General features: G+C 38.7%; 1 long non-coding RNA gene across 1 annotated transcript in view; it reads right to left on the reverse strand.

Moving 5' to 3' along the window:
• The window catches only part of LOC135750376 (uncharacterized), a 298286-nt gene extending 294046 nt beyond the window's left edge, over positions 1-4240 (reverse strand). Inside the window, exon 1 of the long non-coding RNA XR_010532707.2 lies at positions 3666-4240. This is a non-coding gene — a long non-coding RNA (uncharacterized lncRNA). The remainder of the gene's footprint in view (positions 1-3665) is intronic.
• Positions 4241-7146: the final 2906 nt, after the last annotated feature.

The raw sequence follows: 7146 nt of genomic DNA on the forward strand, positions 1-7146 counted from the left end.
AATAAAGCATTTATAAACTACTTACTAATGTCTATTTATGTTTAATAAATGATGAATTGGTTATTTAGTAATGTTTAATTAATGCTTTACTAATGCTCCATAGTGTGCAGTTATTATAAAGTGTTACATTATTATCCTGAGTTTAACATTTGAGTTCATGAGGCAACTTTTACAGTCTATGTGTTTTGACCTGTAGCGTCCACTAGGTGGAATTAGAAACCACACAATGAATCAAGTACTGTATCAGTTCCATAAAATCAGACCTTTAGCAAAACCGTATGCAAAAACTATTTTGAAAGCACATACATATATTGCACTATATATATAGTTAATATAGTAAAAAAGTTAAAAGCCTTAATAAAATTAATCACTGACCTTATTGTTTAAAAATGTGCTAAGAATTTTTGTTTGCTCTAACCTTTTCCCTGCTAGACTAGTTTTCTCAGCTCCTCACACTCAGACAGATTCTAACACACAACAGCACAAACCTACACACTTCTGAACAAAGGTACTATTTTCATAAGGAAGGGTCAGCAGTTTCCTCCATCAGACAGAGGCTTGTTCTTGGTCCGAGGCAGACCGATCTCAGAACCCCTCCCTCTAGTATCACCAGACCAGAGACAAGCTCCTCATTGTTTGTTCTCCACTAACAAATGACAAACTCTAGAGCCACACTAAATACACAGAGAGAGACTGTGTATACAAGCATACTTAAAATAGATTCTTTGGTCAAACACACAAGATTTATTGTGGTGCTTCTTATAACTGTATGAAGTACATGCAATAGCCTACACATACTGCATAAAGCTCTAAAGTTCTCTAAAAAAACAGAATGGGATCAATTATATCATCTTTCTGTGAGATTTACTTTACTTGAATTACATGTTGTAGCTTCGTTTTAAAACCAAGAGTTTTTGGTAAACTGGAGAAGACGAAACACATTGACTGAGCAATTAATCTTGTTTGAATTTGGATTCAAACTATTACAAAAACAAGATAATCAAGGTAAAACAATTATTGTGCGATTAAAATATGAATTGCGTGCTGCTGGACCGGTGTGTTTGTAAATGCCAATTCACACTGGTCAGACAGACTCCAATAGACAAGTTTGTTGGGGTCTGTTGGCAGATGTTAGATCAACGTAAATGAGACTGTAGAAAGTGGGTGTCTGTTGGTATCTGTTGGTGTCTGTTGGAGTTGGTACTGTAGTTGTCTGATCAATGTGAATTGGCCTTAAGACTTAAAAGGCACCACTGCTTTGACATGTGTACCACTACTACACCGGTAAATGTGCAGCTGTGAAAAGTCAAAAGGCAAAGAAAAATAATACTTGTAAATCCAACTCTAAATTCTGTCTGTATAAGCAACACATACTGTAAAATGCATAACAATTCTAATAAAAGAATATTTATGACTCCTAATCAGTTTTGTTCGAAAACACAAGAAGTGACATCACACAGATTCGCTTAGAGCACCTTTAAGTGACTAGCTCTAAAAAAAAAAGTTTGTGCTTATGAGTGCCCATGAAGCAAAGCTGTCACAATTCAGGTGGTATGCGTCGTGGGCAATATATGCTAGTCCAAAACATCTTCTAAAAGACGCATTCCAATGTAGAAAGGCTTAAAGGCATGTGCGAATCCACTGTTTGCTTTACTTTAAGATTCTGTATAACTTAAAGTTTTATTTTCACTTTCAACAACTTTTGATTGCATCTTTGTATCTGGCTCTTTTTACACAGCCTGATTGGTCAGCAGGGCAACAAGTCAGCTAGCTAAGCTTTTGGACACCATATAAAGCTTACCGTTATTAACCACTGGCCATTTACTGGACAGTTTATTAACTATTTATTGCCATCTTTTATTAGTAATTTAGCCCACTCAAGGCTTAAACTGTAGTCATTATTTATTCACCCCATTTCATACAATAAATCCACTCCTATCGTAAGCCGAAAAACCACAAAAAGTGTTTTTAAAGTCTCTGTTTTAGTTTATAAAGAACAAAAAAGCCATAGTGTGTGAACGATGAGAGTGGGTAAATACTGATAAATGTTTGGTTTTGGATTAACTAACCTTTAATCCACAATTCACAAGTTTGTTGCCAGTGTAATCATTAAATGATTAACCTTGTTTTGCATGATGTCAGCCAAGGAGGGGTTCGAGTAAACGGTTATACTCTTACTCAGGCTTTGTTATACCCCCAGACTAATTATGAATAATTATATAGGGTGAGATACCGAAAGTATACAGGACTTCGAAAGATGGAGAGATTCCCTCTGAAGTGAGCTAAGTGGATGCTTTGATGCTCTGCTGATAATTTAGGAGATAAAAAGAGCTTACTCCTCCAAACTCAATTATTTCTTTCATATTATTCTTAAGACACTTACTTGTGGTAAAGTAATTTTATCACCCACCTCTTAGGTTAACATAATCATTATATGGAGCTGGACTTTTTGACAAGTTCAAAATGCTGGCATACCAGTGTACAGGTTAACAGAAAACACTAGTGTCACATCTTGACCGATGATGTACATTTCCCCTGTGGTTTACCACAGACATATTACATGACACCACAGTAAACACCCTCAATGCTACCGGCACGCAACCACACATCTACTCTGCTTGGTTTCTAAATGTCATATTAAGTATGTTATCAAATATTTAATACTGGAGGGACAAAAGGTAAAATGAGACCTGGATTTTAGGTGAGTAGAAAACTCACATAAAAACTGCAAAGGCTTCATTTTGAAACTTGACATAAAAGTTTGTATATGCATAACACACCACATGCACACAAGAAAAGTTAATCACACAGTTATATGCTCACATTGGTTTTCTTGTTTAGAATGGCAGGATAAGGAGCAATAAAGTTGGATTTAAGACAAGCCTGGTGTTTATTCAAGGGCGCCTGGCTGACACAAAGTGTCTTTGTCTCTCTCAGGGTGGGTTAGAATTGCATTATTGTGCATTGGGGACTCTGACCAACTTTAACACCTTAGCCTCTTTGGTGAAGTAAGTGTCCCAGACCCCAAAAGTCACCACGGGAGTCACTTGCTGTTAAACATAGGCTAACTCTCCAGAGGAGAAAGAAGGTTATTTTGAGGGCATTGACTGTTTTAGAGAGGGGGATGCTGTGTATAGGTAAAAAGTAATAGTGGATCTCCCTAGAACTCAACAATGCAAGAAATTCTGTTTGAAAAGAGAGGAAGTAGAAGTCTGCATTAAAACATCTACTCTACATACAATATCCTAAATATCACCATCTGACCACTCATAAGCCTCTCAGCCAACTTGTACACACCTGCTTACAGGCATGCTATACATTCAAGAGATCTCTGAAACAGATGAGCACTGTGATAGCCGGAAACAACAGAATCGAACTGGAAAATACATTTCAGGCCATAAAAAGCAACAGTAGCCTGTGTTAGAAATGCTCTAGCAAACAGAACATCTGAATCCTGGCATCTCTGAGTGTGAATTTACGTATAGCCTATAGACTCATAATGTTCAATGCAGCACTTGTATGTTTCTTACTGAAACATACTTCACAAACACAACAAATGATACAAAAGTTACAATAACTTATCAGCGGATGAGGTCTAATTATTGGTGTCATCAAATAATTAAAATCAAAAGTGTGCATATATATAAAGAAAAAAAATTATTTACCATTTGTGATGGTGTTCCTGTCCATCCCATATAAAGTAAGTTTATTCCACTGTCTATTCCACTGATCAACGTCTCATTGCAGAGATTCATGAATGGTTTAGAATGGTCACATCCAGATGGCATTAAACATAAAATCTCATAAGAATCCAAATATGCATCCAGTTTATATCCATGAGTAATGTTAAAATCCCATCTGCAGACGCATCTGATGCATCCCTGCGCTTCAATCACATACGAGTTATCCTGTGTAAAATTTAGATGTGTGCAGATATATGTGGTGTATTTGAAAGAGAGAGAGCGGAAGAGAGAGAGAGAGAGATCCAGCGCTCACAGCGATCGTCAGAAACAGACTGCAACGCTCAGGTCAATGCCATTACAATCACAACACACAGCACTGTCCCCTGGGTAATGTAGTCTCTCGCATCACTAATGTTTACAGAGGTGTTTAGTAGCTATTTTAAAGTCTGTTTCAAATAAGAAAAGAGAAATAATTGCACTTGGTCGCAACACACTAGAGTTAATTTTGCCTGATACATGACATTTACATTTCTGAGTTGTTTTTGCCATCTGGTAAAGAGCATCGCGTGTGAGCATAGGTATGTAAGATAACATCTGCTCTCATAAGGTAGATGAATCATTGTTTCATGAACACTCTTCCTTTCTCCTCTCTAGACATGCATTTCATTTCACACATCTGAAATGACTACTAAAATGTGATGTGGATTCAGGATTAGGATTCTAGGATTCACTGAACCGCACTGAACTTCATTGTTTCACAGATCTTCTCAGTTTCTTTTTTTCTTTTTAACTTTAATCAGGGTCACCACCTTACAAAGGGTGTCATTAAACTGCTGGGTGTATGAGAGCTTCTGGCTCTGCCTTTAAAAACTAAAATATTTATTTTTAAGTTTATACTGTAAATTGCTAGCCTGGTTAGCCAGACCTACATCAAGATGTAAGGTCTGGCAACTCTTCACACAAACGGCTCAATGCAAGGGGCGGGATATAAGGTTGTCCCTCAAAATGCCTCTGCACGCAATAGGATAGCGCTATGACCAATCAGAGCAACGAAGAAGGTGACGTAGTTACCGTAACCAGTCGGCAAAACTCCAAACACATCTTTCTTGCTTAAAAAGGACTTCAGTAGGGTTATTTGCTCTTCTCTCAAAGAAAAACATAAGTCTAAGTCCTCCAGATTCGCGGCCAAAGCCGCTTCAAAAGAAAGCTGTTCGCCAGCTTCAGCAGCCATTCTTTGTTTTCAAGTAGGAACCGTTGCAGCTCTGTCGTCATCATGTTAAGCCCGCCCCACAGATGTGATTGGCCTGACAAATTTTTGGTTTTTGGAGCTGTTAATTGTATTGTGAGTGCCTAGACTAAACCCTGGCAGCAAATATATTTTGCGGCCGCTAGGGTGCGTCTAGATTTCTAGGCTAGTAAATTGCTGTTATAATTTTTGTAATACAAAAAAAACTCCTTAAAGGCAGTCAGTGGCCAAGGTTGCTATGTCATTCCAGCATACTCCCTGTCTGCCAAATCTTGATCACTGCAACTCAGAATATCTGAACCTACAGTATAATAAATGTACTTTAATTTGGTTTTAGTACAACGTCAGTCAAATTACTAATTATTATAGGTTTTATGATTTTGGTAGTGCAATGGAGAGTCAGTCTTAAGTAATCAGTTCCCTGATCCACCCCTTGCTTTACTAGTAACACCTTTCCTTGCTTCTGTCTAGTGTGACCCAGGGGTACCTGAGTGCATGCAATTCTGTCAGGTGAAGGCATTTGATGTCTTTCTTGTGTACTGTGCTGAAGAGTTTCTGGAGGTTTGCGTGACTAGAGCTCTGAACAAAAACACGAAGACATTGTTTTTGGCCAAACCCCCTTTATGGTAACTCAACAGCATTCCTGTCTTGCATTCCTGAGTCTCTGGTGCTCAGAAGATTTCTTTCCTGAGGAGGAAAATTAGACACATTTCATTGCATGCCATACAATAACAGTTTTTCAAAGAACAGATTAACAAATCATTAAGAGTTTAAAAAAAATAATAATTGTTACGACCCCAGTACAAAGAAAGGGATATAACATGATATGGTGAGATATAATTGTGTGTGTGAGTGGCAGCCAAAGACCAGGACAAGAAGTAAATGCAAAACGGTGATTTTTATTTATTTACAAGTGGAATTGGAGGTGCGGTAAGTGAAAAAGGTGAATATCTTTATATACAATATTTACAAACCAAAAAGAAAACAAAAGGGGGAAAGTGGACAAAGACGTTGCCAAATTAAAGAAATAAACAAAACAAAACGGTACTAACTAATATCAAAACCCGCTAACCTGTGCTAAAACTAAAAGGTAATGAGATAAATCTTCAGCGTCCGAGACGCCCTAACTTACCTACTCTACCTACCCAAACACAAAACTACAGCGGGTGGCACACGCCGCTAACCTAGTGTTTCTAATACAGAACAAGTTCCCTACGTGGTGCACAATGTAAGTCACTGTCACGACCGGTAAACACCGGGAAGTGGAAAACAGAGGACGAACCCAAACGCGAAAGATGTACAAAAATAAACTATGATTTATTTGAACAGAACATAAATACCCACGAGGGGGTAAAACAGAACATAAACTAAACACTGGAAAACACGAAGCAAACACTGGAACAAACTGGAACTGTAACAGAGAACACGGGGAACATGAAACACTCTGAAACTACAACAACGCACGCACACCACACAGAGAACACGAGGGCATTATATAGACAGCACATCAATGGGGAACAGGTGAACATAATTAATCACTTAAGACACGAGTACATAAGGGAGTAGGGTAAAAGTGACAAGACACTGGGAACACGTGTCACACATACATGATGTGAAAACACACGTGTTCCCACATAAACACAATGCTGCCCTGGTCTTACCCTCTGGATAATAACCAAGGTCAGGCAAGACCATGACAGCCACACCACACTGGGAACACGTGTCACACAGACATAATGTGAAACAGACGTGTTCCCACATAAACACACTGCTGCCCTGGTCTTGCCCTCTAACATCCGACCTGGATCATAACCAAGGTCAGGCAAGACCATGACAGCCACACAACACTGGGAACATGTGGAAGCCACACACACAATGTGATTCCACATGTCCCCACACAGAACATAATACTGTCACGGTCCTGTCAGATGCACTCAGACCTACATCTAGCACAGATGTCTGACAAGACCGTGACAGTACCCCCCTCTATAAAGGCGGATACCAGACGCCATGAAGACAAAAAACACCTCAAACACGAGGAACGAGAGACTGTACAATAGACAACACCCACGACAACATAACAATGAACAACAATGGGAGACAAACATAGGTGACAAATGGGTTAGGGTGGTTTAACAAAAATAAAACATCATGAAGGGGTGGTGGGGCCATAACAGGGGAAACAAAATGTCCATGGTGAGGAAAATGAGTCCAAAA

The sequence above is a fragment of the Paramisgurnus dabryanus genome, chromosome 3, assembly GCF_030506205.2.
Source record: "Paramisgurnus dabryanus chromosome 3, PD_genome_1.1, whole genome shotgun sequence".
NCBI lineage: Eukaryota > Metazoa > Chordata > Actinopteri > Cypriniformes > Cobitidae > Paramisgurnus > Paramisgurnus dabryanus.